At 25.6% G+C, this 19,752-nt stretch overlaps 2 long non-coding RNA genes and 1 pseudogene across 4 annotated transcripts; 1 reads left to right on the top strand and 2 right to left on the bottom strand.

The window, feature by feature from the left end:
- The first annotated feature begins 2,129 nt into the window (after positions 1-2,129).
- On the top strand, positions 2,130-3,026 carry LOC126909030 (uncharacterized). The gene is made up of 4 exons (XR_007704905.1): positions 2,130-2,278; positions 2,380-2,437; positions 2,657-2,868; positions 2,953-3,026. It is a non-coding gene; the product is annotated as an uncharacterized LOC126909030 (long non-coding RNA).
- Positions 3,027-7,414: 4,388 nt separating this feature from the next.
- Positions 7,415-9,292, bottom strand: LOC126909033 (uncharacterized; annotated as a pseudogene).
- A 744-nt stretch (positions 9,293-10,036) lies between these two features.
- LOC126909027 (uncharacterized) lies at positions 10,037-13,476 on the bottom strand. 3 transcript variants are annotated; one of them, XR_007704901.1, is made up of 4 exons: positions 13,298-13,476; positions 12,733-12,796; positions 12,615-12,674; positions 10,037-10,465 (listed from the first exon to the last, which is right to left on the bottom strand). It is a non-coding gene; the product is annotated as an uncharacterized LOC126909027 (long non-coding RNA). The 3 variants fall into 3 exon arrangements; XR_007704899.1 differs by lacking the exon at positions 13,298-13,476 and having other exon boundaries at positions 12,733-13,064; XR_007704900.1 differs by lacking the exon at positions 10,037-10,465 and having other exon boundaries at positions 12,002-12,674.
- Between the last annotated feature and the right edge of the window lie 6,276 nt (positions 13,477-19,752).

The raw sequence follows: 19,752 nt of genomic DNA, 5'->3' as shown, positions 1-19,752 counted from the left end.
TTTTAATAATTTCGACAAGATAAATATGCTTAAGATAAACCAAATGTTCTACACTTTCACTGTGCAGTAAAATAATAAAAGAAACTATTTCTATGAAACTAAGAGTAAACATTTTTTTTTTATAACATTATGAATAATTTGAAAAAATTTAAATATTTACTGAAAACAATCTATGGTGATCGTTAAATAACTTATTTATCTTTGAATTAATGAAAATTTTTTATTTAGCAACGTTAATTGTCGTTGGCTAAAAAAGATTTGTTTACTTTTTATTTAAGCCAATTAATATAACAAAATATTTTTAACAATTGGCCAACAATTATTAAATTTGCTTAATAAAATATAATTAATATAAAGTTACAAACCGTACCAGTATGTTCATTAAATAAAGCTACTGTCAATTCCTTGAAAATTAATTATATTTTAAAAACTATTTCTATAAAACAAAGAATATTTTTTTTAAAACATTCTTTCGATAATAACTTATTTCGGTCATTAAATTATAATAGATTTTTATTCTGACGTATACATGTATAATTTGAAAAAATATATTTTAAATATTGGCTGAAAACAACTTATGGCGATCGTGAATAACATATTTATTTTTGAAATAAATTAACAATTTAAAGTTAAATTTGTTTTAGCAACGTTATTTATCGTTGGCCAAAAAAATGGAAAAAAATTAGTATAAAAGATCTAGTAAACTAAAAATGCATTGGGGCTTTTAGTCTAACCAGCGAACAAAGAACATATAAGCTCTTGTGAAATTCAATCAGTCTAGAAGTCTTAGTCGCATCGAAATCAAATTTCAAAAATCTTGAAATCAACGCGAATTTTGCAATTCGAACATAATGACTATTTTAGGAAACAGCCGTTAAATTCGTTTGCGATATTATTGAACATAATTATAGCGTCTTTAGAGAGAAGAGATTGGATTGTCATAAGAAATTATGACTACTTGCAAAATTTAACAGTTACCAAATTAAATGAAAAGAATTGTGAATAGCCCGAAGAGTATCGCGTTAAACTTCAAGGAATATGTGGGGAATTTTTTGACACGTCCTCGATGAATATCCTTTCTAATGTTATCAAAAAGAAAAAGATATTTAACATCGTAAGTGAAAAATATGTGTACATAGCACAGTTATTTACACTTATATTTTTAAAGGCATTTATTGACAAAAATGAATTCTTATTGACATATTCAACATCTAAAAACCTAACCTAAATTTACAACAATTAATTTTTCGTCGTATGTTTTTATTATTGACCCGTTGGTTGCAAATAAATCAGGGTTACAATCTTCCATATTACTGCGTTTCTGTTTAGGATCTGCGGGCCAAACCGATAAATCCGCAACAGTAACACTTAAGTATTGAATTTTTGTTATTTTATCAGCAATAAATATTGCACATTGAAACTCACTACTGTCGGTCGTCTCAACAATAGATAATTTTAGTTTTGTGGTATTTACACGATGGTTTGCATTTGTTGTGAATAGATTAATTTATTAAAAATACTACAATTAATAATTTACAATAATTAATAATTTTACAACATATATATACATGTATATATAAAAATAGGATTACAAATAATAAGTGCTATCGGAATGATAAAGATGGAGTGTTATCGTACTGCTGCAGTGCAGTGTACACTTATGATAAACACATAAGAATATTTATTGTGATATTTTATTTTAAATAGTTTATTCCACCCATTTATCAGGTTAGACATTGTAAGATCAGCCCCATTGGTGGTGATCGGGATGGGAGATTTAACCCTTCTGAAAAAAGTATTCGCAATGGAAGCGTCCCCACAGTATGTTGTAAAAATTAATGGTTTTGAACATGAAAAATATATTTCTCTATAATAGATATATTAATTGTATATAAACTTCATTTTATTTTTACCAAAATGCATATTTTATTAATAAAAGTTATAACGCTATAAAATATTAATAGTATATGCATTTATATTTTCTGTGGTAGAAATAACATACATAATGCTATTGTTAACATTCTTTGGCCTATGCGTTATATTGACAGTAATAATATCATGTACACTATTTCGACAAATTCTATATTTAGCTGTGGAATACTATCGTTCGTTATCATAGTAAATTTGCGCCTTCTCTATGTGGAGAAATAAATCTGTATTGTAGCACAGATTTGTTTTTTTTTTACTTTTGTATTAATTTGTTTATAAAATAATGAATTCTAAATTATTTGATATCTTTAAACCAAAAAATTCTGAACCAGCAATGACTTCTAATCAAGTAAGAAATAATTAAAAATCATATTACATAAATTACTCTATTTTTGGATTTATTACGACGTATAGTCCTTTCGCTTTTTATATTTGAAATTTGTCTTTTAGACATCCAGCTTGGATATTGCAAATAGTACAAAATGATCCAAAAAGATCAAAATTAGAGGTAAATTATGTATAAAATTGACAACATAATATTTATATTGTATATTAAATATATATTTTGATTACTATTAGCTAATGAATTATATTTAGCTATTTACATTAACAAAACCATCGATTTAATCATTCATTTTATGAGGTTTAATATTTTTTGTGTGTCATAATTATTGTTCAAAAATTAACTTTTATTATTTGTTTGTTATAAAATGGAAAACTAACAAAGCCTGATGCTCATGCTAGTACAAAGACTCATTTAACTCGTATTGCTAAAAGGACAAGACATTAAACATAACTGTCAAAAAAACTGACACTGTTCATACCTATCTAATAACTAGAAGTTGCCACTAATAGGTAATATATGGAAAGTCTAATTGACAAAAATTTATTTAGTTTACAAGGCCTGACACAATAAAAATAATTCATCATTAAATCAAGGTAGGGAACTAATTTAAATAATCTAATCACATAATAATAAGTAATTAAGACTGAGAAGATTAATTTCTTTATAATTTTTCTTAGGAAATTTCAATGAAACCTATTGTTGTGACCGGGTTGGTACGGTAGACAAAATGAAGTGATAATGCGTTTGAATATTAGTTGCTATTTATTATATTTAAATATATATTTACACTTATAATTGTCTTTACTGAAGGGTGATCTTCAAGTATTGATTAATTCTTATAAAATGCTCCGATTTATTTAGACATTTTCAGTTAGTTTTGCTACATTCAAGAGAAGTTTCAAAGCAATGAAAAAAATAAAAATGAAATAGTAAAAATATGCAATGTGTTACAATATTTCATATATAAATTTGTAGTAAGAGGTGTGGAGGCAAAGGCTATATGACTGTCTGCAGCTGAAAATTTTAGCTTTCCTAATATTTAATAAGATCTCCGCTTATGAACAGTCATGCACTAGGAATATTAAATATGACATCATTTATGATTTAGTAACTGATTATTTTAAGAAAAAAAAGGGATTAAATTCTTTTGGTAGCGTTATTGTAAAATCCAATGTATGCAAAAAGTTTATTTTGTGTATTGGATTTTTTACTATTTTAAACTTTTATTCATATTTACCCCATCGCATACACCACAATAAGTTGGGTATGCTTAATGCAGAGAATGACGAACAATCAAAGTTCCATTGTTTCTAGAAAATAAAATGAAAACTAAAGTAATAACTATCCTTTATTGATACATGTTATGTCTATTAGGTATGGATTTAAAAATGTATATTCAATATTATTTTTTATCGATTTTAATATAATATAATCGATTTTTGCAAACCAGGATGGTACCCAAAAAATATTTTCAACAATATTAAATAGTTTTTTTTCTAATTATTTTGTACTCATTTAAAATAAAAGTAGTGTTGTGAATTCTACTTTATTTATTTTTTTTCAGCATAATGAATAGATATAAAAATATCCTTGAAATTTTATACTAGGAAAAATTAGTGTTATAAAAGTTGGCTGTGAATGAATTGAGTTACTAGAAATCGTTTCTATGGTATTAAAAACATATTTTAAACAAAATTTAATAGTTAATTATTTATATTTTTATTAATATTTTCTTCATTTTTAAAATTGACTATTGTTGTAAATTTTAATTTATTGATTTTTTCTTATACATAATAAATCCTTAAGATGTAATGTTTTCATATTATTATCAAGCACTCTTGGCTAGGCTAGGCCAATGATGAATGGGATGGGTATTATGGCTGGCTTGGACCAAAGATCTGACATCACCAATGAGAAAATCACAAGAATAATTTTGTTACATTCTGGTAATTAAAACTGGAACCCTGTGCGCCAAACATATTTTACTCATTATGCCGAACTAATGCATTTAAAGAGTACAGGTTAGTGAATATTTAATATTATAATTAATTGTTTTTAATTTTTATAATTTAAAAAAAACAAAATAATGAAATTGGTTTATAGTTATATATATATATATACTTATGACTTTTATTCTAAAGCTCTTATATGGTTATTCATTATTTTTTATGTCATTTTTTTGTACAGAGAATCTGTATATTTAATGTTTAGAATTTTTGCATGTAAAACTACATATAAATAAATTGTGTGCCATATAAACAAACTTTATAATCACAGACTACAGACCATTATTGTAAGTACTCTGTAGAGGTTTAATTGTCTCATGAAAAATTTGTAAAATGCTATCAATCATTTTAGATGCTAATTAATTATATTAGTAAATAATCAAATTTAAATTAGGATTTATAGTTAAATGCCTATAACGAATATTTATTTTTTATCATTTAACTGATAGTTTACAAACATATAGTGACGATTTCTATTGAATAACTGATTTGAAAAAAATAGTTCACCCTACATAGTTCTCAAGAAAAGAAAAAAATGTATTTTGTTTAGCCTTTTTTTTTTTATTTCTATGTAAACAACATTGATAAAAAAATACATAGTACAAACAGTAAATATTTGATAACACTAGTTATATAAACGCTGTCTATGCTATAAAATATAATTTTTTAGTAATACCTACTGGCTAATTGTTAATGTTAATAGATGTTATAATAGCAAAGTATTTTTGATAATTCAAAGTTAAAATTATCATGGGTACATATACACATAGACATTTTCTTAGTAAATTTGAGTTATTTAATACTTTGTGATTAACTAATTGGAATAAATTCCTTTTTTTTTTAAAATATATGTGTTTATAATGTTCCTCTGTCTCATTAATGTCAATGTCAATTAATACAAGTTTATTGGTTTATTAAAAATTTAAAATAATTTTCTAAAATGTTATGCTGATATTTTCTATAATTAACATTAATTATCATTTTAAATTTATAACAGTTTGATTAATTACAAATGGAGTACTTTTCCCATAATCATTAATTGCTCTTATGGCTGTATAAAACATGTCTGATTGGTGAATTAAAATATCACATGCTATTGGTAGTCGCAGACTAGACACCTGCTCTATTAAAAACCACATATTTGTGTGCGGTGTTGTATTTTCCTCTTTTCTATAACCATATACTTCATAATTCTTTATGTGAGCATGATATGGTCTGATTTTCACATTCCATAATAATTTTAACATGTTTTTATAGTTATTACTTTGAGTGTTGGAGTTGGGGGAATTTTTTTTTAATATTTTCGTTGCTAGTAATGGTGGTGGATATTTCAATTTTTGTTTTCTAGTTACAGTCATATTCCAAACAAAATTGAACTTATAATATGTAAGGAATTAAATATAAACATTATCTTAAAACAATAATGTTTTAATAAATCATAAAATGTTTTATTTTTAATATTCTTATTCTAGAAATATTTAAATGTACAAAATATATAACATATATATATATATATATATATATATATATATATAATAATAAGTAGCAATATTGATTCATCGTATAATTAAGTGAAAAAAATTTTTTTTTTTGTAATGATTTCACAAAATTATAAATAATATAAGTATAAAAATAGTAATAAAATTAATGTTATAATTCAGTAACAATACGAGTTAGTAATAAATTATTATATAAGTAAAAAAATTATAATTAATAAGTTATAATCTACCACTGCTCTTCTTCATTATTTATATATTCATTTATGTCATGTATATTTTCTAATATAATGTTCTTTATATTATTTAAAATTAATGGAAACATTTTTGTGTCGAAAGGTAAATACTGATATGAAATATTATTGATTGAAATTAATAAATTGTAATTTTTTATAACATTTTCATTCTGTTCTACTATCACTAGATATTGTTCATCATCATCGGTCTCCCAATGATCCTCCACAGAGATGGGATAATCTTCAGGATTATATTCTAAATCGTACATATCAAGAGAATGAAGATTACTCCTTATTGTTAGTTCCAGTGTTGTTAAAATGCAATAAATCAATTTCTTCCAGTAATTAATTTTTATGAAGTTGTTTTTTGTTATGCTTTTGCCCCATAATTGATTGATCCAAACAGCGTTCCTGTAATCTCCATTGAGCCTTCCAATGAACGTGTCTTTGTAATAAGTTCTCGTTTCAAGTTCCACATCTGGAATGGCATATAATACTAATTCCCTTGTTAACCATCTGATGGGTTTGTTTTTAAAATATTGTTCAACATTATATGACCATTGTATCTCGTTATTGGTGAGGTGGTAACTTTCCCAATGATGAATTCTAATTGTACAGTTATGACATGTGCGTCTCAAGTTTCTTTTATCACATTCCATTATCAATATTTCCTTTCTCCACCATGATTTAAATATTGTAGTCTCATAAAATCTCTCTTTATATACTATCTCTAGTCTCTATCTCTATCTCTAGCTGTATACTAAAATCGCAGCCCCTCTCGTAAGCAACCAGTGGAAGAATTTTCCGTGTTTTTCGACCGTTAAAATTCGAACCTCTAGCTATACAGAGTGATTTTTTTATCATAACCCACTCGATTACTTACAGAATAATAATAATTTAAACATTTTTTTTTATTACTATCTTTAGTTACACATTATTCTTGAATTATTAACTATGTAATACTTTTTAAGTTCACCCCTTATGCCTTGTAAGGGTATCAACTTTGTTTTTTTAAATGGGAAGTTTATAAATACACTAACTGACAATACAAAAAGTTTATCTATTGATAGTCATAATTGATAATAAACAATCCGTGACTGAGACAGCAATGTCATAAAAATCCAATTAGCTACCTGTATTTACAATCCCTTGTGTATTATACCTATATATTAACTCAAAATTTTGAAACTTTAAATGTTTATATCTAATAAACAAATTAAGTTTTATTAAAAATTCAAATGCCATTTACTATTGAATTAAAAACTCTAACATTTTATTAAATTAAAAATATGTGTTACCATTTAAAAAAACAAAGTTGACCCCCTTACAAGGTATAAGGGATGAACTTAAAAAGTATTACATAGTTAATAATTCAAGAATAATGTGTAACTAAAGATAATAATAAAAAAAAAATTTTTAATTATTATTATTCTGTAAGTAATTAAGTGGGTTATGATAAAAAAAATCACTCTGTATACTAATTTCTTTCTGAACGACGCGTTTCCCGTACCGTTCGACGGCCCTTCTGGTTTCGTGACTTTTCCGACCTTCGCTCAATTTTTTCGTTGTCCCCGTTTTCATAAGTTCGCGATTTTAGCTCTGATTGGCTACTCATTATTTATGATAACAGTTGATATCAGTAAACTATTATTATTAATATCTAGAAAACACTAATTTTATAAATTATTTATAAATATATTATTTAAAAAATGTAATAACAGAAATAAATTAGTGCGATTTTGCATTAGGCGTACAGTTAGTTATGTTTTGAAGTATATTTCTTGGTTTCTTAGAGCGATTGTTTTCTGAAATTGCTGGTCTACCTAAAAATAAAAGTAACATGTTTGTTTAATTGACAAATGGTATTTATAAATTATACTCACCTGCCAATAGACGTTTGCTTCCTTTTGTTATGCCTGGTTTCCTCTTAGAAATAGTGGTTGGCTGAACTCTTATTGTTGCACTATCTCTTAGTCTTAAAGGTAAAGAGGTTCCTCTAGTATTGGCTAAAAATGTGTTAAACTGCCCTTCTGATTTTATTTTTTTTAATCTATTTTTAAATTTCAGTAAATTTTGATAGATTGAACCTCCATACTTAGTATTATTATTCAACAAAATTTGATTGATTTCTTCTATTATTGGCAAACAAGTATTTTCTGAAATAGTACTTTTTTCTTCAACCATATTGCCAAAGATGCTATTTTCATTAATATTGTTTTCTGTATTTTCTATTACATTTCCTGGTTAATTTAACTTCTTCAAGTGTCCATGCATTTTTATGAATAACTTCTGATGGTAAAAGACCTTCATAAAATGATTTATTTGGTGCTTTATTACCTAGTGCTAATTGTGCAATTGAATGTTTATCCTCTATTGTAACAGGAGGTAAATTAACTCCAACTTTATTAATATACTTGTATACAATACCTTGATGTTTACAAACAAATGTAAACAAATGTTTACATTCCAGCTGTACACGAACAAATACCTATAGATGGCATAACACAATACATCAACTGTTTATTTTTTTGGCTTGGTACATAGTATTCTTCATTATCCACTTTAATATCTTCTTGGTTCACATAATCAATTAATTTTGTAATTTTTTCAAAAAATTTACAAGCAGTTGCATTTCTATCATTTGAAAACTCGAGAAATTTTTTTCTATAATAATGTTCTAAATTGGTACAACAAAAATCAATAATTGAAATAACATTGTATGCTTTAACTCTACTTAATACATTTTCCTTAAAAATTCTCACTGAAACTTCACTAAAGTTATTAGTATGGTGGCCTCTATTTATGTGATTTCTCCATGCTAAACATCAACGCTCTTTATGATTCCAGTGAAATGTAGTAATATAATTTTGCCACTTACAATACATTTTTACTTCTTCGAGAGTTATTTGATAAGCAGCATAAGCTTCTTCTACAGTTTCAGCATATAAAATATTTCTAAAAGAATGCATGAAAAGTTGTCTATGCTCTTTTTTTATTTCATTTTTACTATCCCACAACCATCTCCAAACTGCTTGTAAAACATGAAATATACAAAGAAGTGATTTTGAATGAGGCCAAGTTGTACTTAAGGCATTTATTTCTGCATCAGAATTATCAGTTAGAAATATAGTTGGACCTTTTTCACCACCAAAAGCATTGTCTATATTTTTTTAAATTAATTGAAAATTAATTAAGGCGGTAAAATTCAAACTGTTATCATAAATAATGTGTAGCACGTTAAAGAGGCTAATTTCTTGCTGGGTTACATTTCGTGGGCATAATGTTAATATGCTTCTCGCCGTTATCAGCGCATCCGACGCCCAAACGTGTTCGTTATCACCGCGCCGTCGACCGTTTCATGTCCGTGAATTTAGCACCCGAAATTAACTGATAAGTAACCATATTGGTTAGTTATGAACATTAGGTTGCAGAACCCGCTATTATCAAGGGGTTTTCTATTTAATAATTTTGAATTAAAAGTAATTGATAGAAATCACTAAATTACTATATGCATTATTTTGTATGGTCAGACTTCAACGACTATAAACAAAATGAATTTTTTAAATATTTATCTTTTCAATGGTATAAGATTTAGTGACTAACAAAGTGGGCAAGTGCCTTAAAAAATTAATTTCCGTGAACATATACGACGCTTTACGATATATCAATATACTTTTGAAAAAACTTCATGGGGGGGTACGTTTCCATCACTTGTACACCTTGAAATTATGTTTTTCTTATAGCAAATTTTATGGGCTTTTCAATGGTATAAGATTTATTGGGAAATAATGTGGTCAATTGAACCGAAATGTTAATTGAAAGTATAATTAAATATGAATTTTTGCAATTCTTATATTATGTATATTCATTGTTACATGTTATTGTTTATTGATAAGACAGCATAAAATATAAAATTATTACAGAGGATAAATATAAAAATAATTTTGACATTTTATATAACGTTAATATTGTTGATTATACTTAACATTAAGATTGACACTTTGTATTTAATAATAACACCAGAGTAAAAAATAATGATAATAGATAATAATAATAGATAAATAATAATAGATTTTTTCATGGTGAAGAGTGATTTTTAAATGACAAATTATTTATTTATCTCTGAAACGTGTGTAATATAATATAATTAAACAGTATGCGTGTGTTAAATATTTCTCTAAGTTATTTATTTAAATTTTTTTGTTGAAAAGAATAATGTTATTTTAACCAAATAAATATGATAATATAATTAATTGTCTAATTAAAAGTGTTGGTTATTTTAAACAAAAAGATTAAATAAATGATGGTGTTATTAAACTTAAAAGAATATAATAAAAAAATATAAAAATTTCTTAGTAAAAAAAATTGTGATTTATAAAATTAAAAAAAATATATTTGTTTAAAAATTGCATCCAGTGGCTAAATGCCCTTCTCGCAGACATGTGTAGCATCCTACAACAAAAAAAAAAGCTATATTAGTCAAAACACTTTAATATAATTGTATAATAAATTATAATTTTTATGATTTTATATATTTCAACAAGTATTATATTCTTTGAAAAAAATGGTATAATAATAGTTACATTTGGATGTTTCTTATTATGGTTATTTTTAAAATACTTTGTTCTTGATTTTTTATTTTGTCTTTGAGATAAATAAAAATTATTCCAAAAATTTTGAGGCCCTTTCTTGATTTTGACAGTGCTGGTAAAAGTNTAAATAAAAATTATTCCAAAAATTTTGAATACCTTTCTTGATTTTTACTGTGCTGGTAAAAGATTAAAGTATTCGCATTTTAATAAAATGGGATTTTTTTTCAAAATAGTCTTGAAAGCTGACAAAAAAATCTCGAAAATATGAAACATAGGTCAATTGATCGGAAATTTTGTTATTTTCAATTAACCACATATATTATATGTTTATATTAAAGAAGTTATTAATTTATTTATTCAATACAATATAATATCATGTGTTAGCATCGATGCGAAGAAGAGAAGGTATATATTGTACCATGATATGTTTTTTTGTAAAGAGTTAAAATAGAAGTTTCGAGAACATTTGAGAAACTTCTAGAATAATTTTTCTGCATAAATAATTATCAATTTTAAATACTTTTCTGACCGACTGTTATATTATTACTTTATACAAATATATCGCTCATTTGGAACAATGTTTACATTAATGTCAAATTTTTTAATTACCACAAGCGTATTTATGGCGCCAAACAGAAGGCAGAATAAGATATTTAAATTCTTAAGAAAAACTAGCCGCCCTTCATCACCTTACCAACTAGTTTAATATAAAAGGCTATGAAAATTAGCACACCAATACATTCTAGTTCACTCTCACTCTTTATTCCCCCACACTCTTACTATTTCATTATAAAGTTAATAATGTAAAATTCATGTCACTTTTGTCAACCTTAATTATTAGTCTTACACATTAGTTAAAATAATTAATTCAAATCATCGAAATAAACTCAGTATATTGCCCCTAATACCAGTATTTTTATTTATTTAAATGAACTTAAAATGTCGACGTCAACAAGGAATATCACAATTCATCATCTATCTACGAGTTCGGATGAATATCAAGGTAAGTGTAGTTGTAAGACATGCACTATATTTATGTAATATTAGGATTGAGTGGATGAGAGGTAGGATTAAGATGGATATGAATGAATCCAACACAAACCATATAACCTAAACCACTTCCACTTTCCTCACTTTTCTTTTTATTACAATTTATTTGTGTCTCTCAAGTTTTTAAACTACTTTTGATTCATCGAAAGATCACAAATCGTATCTAGTTGAAGATATTATCTTTTATAATTGAAAAAATTCCCTAGTTTCCTGTAAATAGGGAAATTTGTTTAAAAATAAAAAATTTTTAACTTAATTATCAAAACGATATATTCGAAAATTGATTACTAATAACCAGGGTTCGGGACTTACAGCACTTAAAATCATCAAAAAAAAGCACTCAAATAAGCATTTATGAATAAAAAAATTAATCAAAAAATCCCCAAAAATGGATTTTTTGAAAAATTAAGTATACATTTTTGTTGATATCCCAGTATGCCATAACGGTCTAAAAATATTGTTTACCGAGAAATCCATTATAAAAAGGAAATCAACCAAGTACCACACTAGTATGACACTTCAACCATAACTAAAGAAGTTAACAATGCCGAGGATGGCGTTGGCTATCGAATAGATAAGATAACAAAAACAAAACCCTACTAACAAGGAAGACAATTGAATTATTTTCCTTATTAGACCTATCAAAAACCGATAAAAAAAACCTGGTTAGGCTGCGTCATAAAGCAAATATTTTAATGTACAAAAACAGAAAAAACAAGAAACAAGCATTTGTCTTTTATTAAATCATCAAAAAAACTGAAAATAAGCGTTTTTTGAAAAAACCGTCAAAAATAGCAAACAAAAGCATTTTCTAGCAAATGCTATAAGTCCCGAGCCCTGCTAATAACATAGATGATTTTATTTAAATAATTATTTAAAATGCACTATTTGAAATATTTCTTTTTGAGTACCATTCAAGACTGTAAATTCAAATAGTAACTTAGATTTATGGTACTTACGTTTTGGTTTTTTACAATCGCGAGCCTTATGGCCCATCAATCCACATCGGTAGCATTTTACTGTCATAAGAGACATATATTAATAATAAAACTTAATGATATATTTGGTTAGACTTACATTTTGGGGGGTTAACTATTCCAAAGTTGGCCGGTTTTGTGTGTGTGTGTATATGTATTATATTCTGTTAACAGATATAACGATTAGTGAGACTATTTCTTATTTCTTTTAATTTAAATTTCACTCCCCATACAATTTAGAAATTAAAAGTAATAATATTTTTACATTAATTTTTGAGAGTTTGAAACTAAACAAGCTTTCAAAAATTATTTTTCCAACCCATACATAATAAACTAACCAAACAAAAAAATTTTTTTTTTGATTTTCCAAAAATCAATAGCACATCAAAAAAAGGTAGCCGTCCAAATTTGAGATTTTTTGATCAACCTTAAAAAGTCACTGAGAGGCGCATTTCAATTTTCACAGTTTGATAATATGGGAAAATGGGAAAATGGGATTTTGGTATAAAATCGTTAATTTTTCAAAGCATATATTTTTTAAATTATTTTTGTAAATTCTAAAAGTTAACACTTTTTACATCAAATATATACATAAAACATTTAATTTTATCTATTTCTTTTTTTGGTCAGTCTAAAGCATACATATGGTAATTAAATATACTTACTCCATTTCCTATTATTTTAGGTGTACTAATTTTGTTGTTGTATGGATTGTATCTTATTTTATTATTATTTTTTTTTTTTAATTAATTTTGTTTCAATTTTTTCTTGTATGTTTTTTTCTTGATCAATGTGGTCCAAATTTCTTGAGCTGGTTGCCTCGGGGCTTATGTCCATATTTTCAAAATTANTTGCCTCGAAACTGATGTCCATATTTTCTAAATTTAATATTTTTTCCATTTAAATAACCTAAAATAATATTTACAAATATATACATTTAAATGTTTAAAATAACACTGCCCTCCAAAACAAAAATTGTTAATTGCAAGGGCGTGAGAAGTTAAAAAACGAGTTTTGCAGAGTTTTCTGTATCTTAACAACAAAGAATTGACTTGATGAAAAATTGTAAAGATATCTTTCCTAAGAAAATCAATATAATATCTACAATATTTGGTTACAATATCTGTAATATTGTAACCAAATATTATAGATTCTATAATATTAAGTTATTACAATAATTTCAGAAAAATGAAAACTGAGGCCTAAAAATACAAAACTACAATTTTAATATATTTTTATTAAACTTTGAGCTTTTTGCGCGCCTTGTTAACATGGTTGTTGTAGTGAAAACTATTAATAACAAAAACTTATACAACTACACATTAAAAGTATTTTTTTGTAATATAATTATAATTAATTACTATGACAATTAAACATTATTCGATTAACAGACAAAACAACCGATCACTTAACGCTCCGGCCCAGCACGGCGGAGGGTCAAGCACACACTGACTTTATTTATCGATAGGCCTTATCGCCTTCATGACAATTACAGAATACTACATTGTATAANTCATGACAATTACAGAATACTAAGTTGTATAAATTTTAATTTTTTAAATAAATTATCTGTAGACGTATAAGAACAAATTTTCTTGCTGCGCTCCTCAAGTTTCGAACAAAAATTTTTTTTTATACATAAACAACGGGCATCCTAATATCTATACTGTAAAATCAATACGATATTCTGTTTAAAATACTGCTACAGTTTAACACAGCTATACAATCACTGAAGATAACTACATGAATTGCTTGTCCACCAACCGGTTGTAGTTCAGGTAATAAAAGTAATAATTTTTAGCCGTTCCACAGCTTATCTTGAAATCGTTTGATTAAAGTACGCTGCGTAATTTTAGATCTGCGATTATTAACTAAGATAAATGACTTTTATTTCCCCAGAAAAAAAAGAGTATAATGATGTTATTTTTAAATCGATAAAAAAATTATTGCGATATATTACTAATAGAATAGCTAAAACATTATCGTTTAACATAAAATTTATTAGTTAGCAAAATTTAATTAATCAGTGGATTATATCCATAAATAATAAAAAGGTGTCTAATTATGTATTAAAATTCTATAGATGAATTAAAATTTAAAAAAACCCAGCACAGGGGGATCGCGACACAGTGGTGACATAACATAGTGGGATTAAGTATAATGACATCTGACAGTGATTAAAATCATTATCTTAAAAAACGCATCGATGCAAATCTTTAGATAGTGATTAATTTTAGGAAGTTGGTGGATTAAACCAAAAACAATGCGATTTTGTATTTCCTTTATTATTCCTGATTAGTAGTTTTTTGATTTAAAACATGAATACATATTTATCATAGCAATTAAATTATAATATGGGATTGATGTTTAATAATTTAGTATTGTAATTTTTTCGGAGAATTAATAAAAAATTATAAAGTAGTTATAACTTTTATGTAAACGTGTATAAAAATTGAAGGGTTTGACATAAAACTTTTTAGATAATAACTTGTTGTTACTTATAAATAAATGGCTTGCAAAAAATTTTCAACAGAGTGATAAATACAATTTTATTATTTAATGTTTCGTGGTAATTTCAAATTAGCAATTAAATTTTTCTAACGCCAATAATTTTTGATATTATTACTAATTAGTTACAACTTTAGGATATAACTTAAAGGAAAATAGATCTGAATGTTTCAATTGTATCATCTATTTAAACACCAAGAGTTACATAGAATAATATTTCTTTTGAAATGATTTATTACGATAAAAAACAAAAAAAAATTGATTTTAAATTATTAATATGTTCTTGATATTTAATATGTTAAAAATAATTAAGACATAATATCATTTTTAACCTATTTTGTTGGTCTTTAAAAGTTGAATATAAAGCTTATAATAAAAAAAAGCTGAATTTGTTACCATAACTTTTAGCTCAACTTAAATTTTGAAATTTATTTAATAGAAAATTTTATGAGAATTAAAATAATATTGTTAAGATTAATATGCACTCGGAAATTTTTATAATTACTATTTATAGTAAATTTATCAGAAAAGCTCTATATTTGTTTGCATTTTTATCGTAATGGATCACTTAAATAGAAATAATAGTAATCATTTTCTAGTAACTTTTGGTGTTTAAAAAAATTCTACAGTTGAAATATGCAGAACTGAATTAATTTTAATGATTTACTTAAACTAAAAAAACAATAAAAGAAAGTTGTTAAAAAGATGTACTCAATTGAGCGTATTATAAAATTTGTTATAATTGTAAAAATCCATTGTTAAATTCACGTGAAATTAAAAATAATTTTCTTAGAAATGATTTATATAGCAAAATGTTACCAAAAAATTTGAAATATTATTGACTGTTACAGTTACTGTTACACAAATAAAGTTAAAAGATTAATAAATTACAAAGTAAAATTATTTAATTTTGTAGTTAAAATAAAATACAAAATCGACAATTTTAACACAAAAATAGCATTCTTTAATGTTTGTAGGAGCATATTTAGCTTTTTATTAGGTCAACTAATTATTAACTAATTTATTAAGTCTTTTGTATTACTAATACAATTTTAAATGATTAAGTACTTACTGATTTATAATATATGTACTGTGAAAAAATTTTTGATGTATTACGTGAGTCGTCAAAAGTTGGAGAGAGCGTTCGTCGCCGCCGCTCGGTGGTCGTTCGTGGTTCAGCAGATGGACTTTGCAACTTGGTTAAAAAGCGGGGATATTGTAATCGGGCTTGAATCGCGATGTAATAAAGCGACTGATGAGAGAAACAAGATATAAGTATAATAAGCGTAATGCTAATATGTGGTACCGTGTCAAGTGTTTTCTTTAGTATTGCGAATGTAGGAAAATTTAAAAATTAAATGTACTAATAAATTTACTTTACTTTATGGGACGATTTATTTTTACATGGATGGATTTCATTTAAACCGGATTAAGGGCTTACACCCGTGGGCCCACGACCTTAAAGAACCCATCTCGAATTTTACTAGCCTAGTTATGAATAGTGACAGAGTTTTTATGGTTTATTATTTTTTTTTTTTGCTCATCATTTTTTATGGTAGCGATGTTTTCCATAGAAAAATAATATAGCATAATATTGAGTTTTTTTTTTTAATTTTTAAAATTGAGATGATTTTTCAAATTTTTCGCGCTAATAGTCCAGTGAGATCTAAGAAAAAACGCATATCATAGTAGAACGAAAATTTCCTAAATTCACATAGAAGCTAAAAAGACAAAATTGTACACAAAAAGATTGTAAAATAGATCGTTTGTCGTTTAAAACTATAAAAGGGCTTTTCTGATAATGTATCATTAACCTTCCCAGGACTTCGGTGCATTATTGTGTATCTATATATTTTTTTAATGAACAATAAGGTTGTATTAATATTGAAGAATTTTTTTTTATTTTGTCCTATTATATGTTGTTGAAATTCATTTTAACCTGTTTTTTTATAATTTTCTAATAATTAAAAAATTAATTAAGATCTGAAAATTTCAATCACACCATATTTTTACAAGCTAGAAGTTACTAGAATTGACTGCTAAGCTTTCTATTAAAATTATCTATGACGATATAACTGCAAAAAAAACAGTAACTTTAACGAAATCGTGAACCTTTCTCATAAATATACTAATAATAGTAATTATAAATGTTTCTAATCACATATCAATCTAAACAATACCATTTCTTAAAACTTCATAAAATTTACAATTTAATGATGGTAATTTTAAATATTAAAATATTGAACCTAAAAAAAAGTTCTGTTATTAAATTCAACGTTTTAAAAATAAATTTTCGTAAAATCAACTTTAAGAGATTCAAAAATTGGCGTAACATGATGTCATCTTTTTTTGGAGGCTACATTATATTATTGTACATTTGTAACACTGTTTAATTTCTACTCCGCCATATTTATTGAATGTTGTAATTAAAAAACACATTTGTTTATTCATTTCTACGTCTTGTTATCCTGTCAATTTTAATTACGTTTAAATTATTTTTAACTTTGTTTGAAATCATCGATATTTTCCTTTTAATTGATTTTTAATTAATTAAACTTTCTTTTCTGAAAATTAAATTCTATTCTGTTTATGTTAATATTTAAATATAAATTCTAGTCGTTCCCTTTATATTGGTCATACTTAAAATAAGTAGTCTGAACTCACGTAAAACCCAACAAATAAATTGTTCGATATCATGTGAAACTTTGATAATAATTTGAGAAAATACTTTTCATTTTAATATGTGAAAAGTACTATTGATATTAGGTATATTTCGATCCAGCTTTCGCGTAGGATCGACATTATGAAATTAAATTTTTGGGTAACAAGAGTTTGATATTTAAATACTAAATACCATATTAACTAATTTTTCAGTAGACTACTGAAAAATCATTAATATTGACATGCAACAGTTTCACTCTTACTCTCATATATTTATTAGAAATTGACTACCATTCCGCGTTCTCTTGTAATCTGTATAATATTTACTATACAAGTTTAGTCATGCTTGGGTTTTAATTATCTAATTTTTCAATAATTCATAAGGAAATTCAAACTTAAGTGTAACTAGAATACAATTTTCAAAAAGGCTAAATTTATTATTCTCCACACCATGAAAAATATTTTGTATATAACAAAAAGTACAATTTTCTACATTTTTGAGCTGTTCAAGAACCCTCAGCTTTATATATATGATAAATTTAAAGAAATGTATAATTTTTCTACTAATTTTTTTTTTGAAGTAATAATATATATTAGGAGTAATAATTATGAAATAACATACTCATAAGGTAAATGTATACACAATTTTCTTTTTAAAATATTCTTTACCTGTAAAAATGTTGAATTATTATCAAAACATAAGCCTGTCATAGCATATTTGCAAAACATGACAATTAAAAACCATGTCTCATCAAAAACTTACTAACAAAGAAAATGGCTTATTTAATATGTTTTTTTAAAGGAAATTAAAAATATTAAATATGAAGAATTCAAACAACAAAAGTATAAACAAAATATTGATTATATACTGTTTTTTTTTTACAGATAATTGCAAGTCTTCAAATTTACAACAAAAAAAACATTTTATTTATCGTTTATAGTGATAAACTATAATATAATATATGATATAAATACATATCAATTTTTTATTTTTATCATAAAATATAATTTTATTTAATATTAAATTCAATAAATGTTTAGGTATTCAAGTGTAATCAGGTGACCTATAAAAATGACCCNATTGTTTAAAGTCCGTCCCCTTATTGATGCAGTTAGAACTATATGTACCTCTATTCCAAAAGAAGAGTACCTTGCGGTGGACGAGCAAATCATACCCACTAAATCCAGATCATCTCTCAAACAATACAACCCTAAAAAACCCCATAAATGGGGCTATAAAGTATTTGTGTTAAGTGGTTTATCTGGATTTAGCTATGATTTTGAAATTTTTGCTGGTGCTCAAACTAATATTATGCCTGATAACTTGCCTTCATTCTCAGTAAGTAGCAATATGGTTGTAAAAATGGCTGCATCAATACCAAGAAATTGCAATTACAAGATATTTTTTGACAACTGGTTTACAAGTATAGACTTACTAATTTATTTGGAGAAAGAAGGTATTCTTCCCCTAGGAACTGCTAGATTAAATCGCTTAACTGGATTAAATATGCCAAGTGAAAAAGATTTTAAAAAAAAAGGTAGAGGCACTTTCTGTGAGAAACTTACAACAATTAATGATGTAACATTATCAGCAGTTTCGTGGTACGATAACAAATTAGTGAACATGGTGTCCACTTATGTTGGAAGTTAGCCAATTGGGGAAAAAAAAAGATTTTTTAGAAGTGAAAAAAAATACAAAATGGTACCGTGCCCCAAGGCAATTGATACATATAACTCTTATATGGGGGGAGTCGATTTGCTCGATTCAATGCTAGGCTACTACAGAATAAGTATCAAGTCCAAAAAATATTATATCAAAATATTTTTCCATGTTTTGGATTTGTGTGTGGTGAATGCATGGCTGCTATATCGTCGAGTTCATACCGATAACTTTTATTTACCACTAGTAGACTTCAAACTCTTAGTATCGGAAGTTTTATGTGAAAAACAA

This window comes from Daktulosphaira vitifoliae, unplaced genomic scaffold (genome assembly GCF_025091365.1).
Source record: "Daktulosphaira vitifoliae isolate Bord-2020 unplaced genomic scaffold, ASM2509136v1 Scaffold_81, whole genome shotgun sequence".
NCBI lineage: Eukaryota > Metazoa > Arthropoda > Insecta > Hemiptera > Phylloxeridae > Daktulosphaira > Daktulosphaira vitifoliae.
Note: the sequence above shows the minus strand (reverse complement) of the source record. Positions and strands in the feature narration are given on the sequence as shown.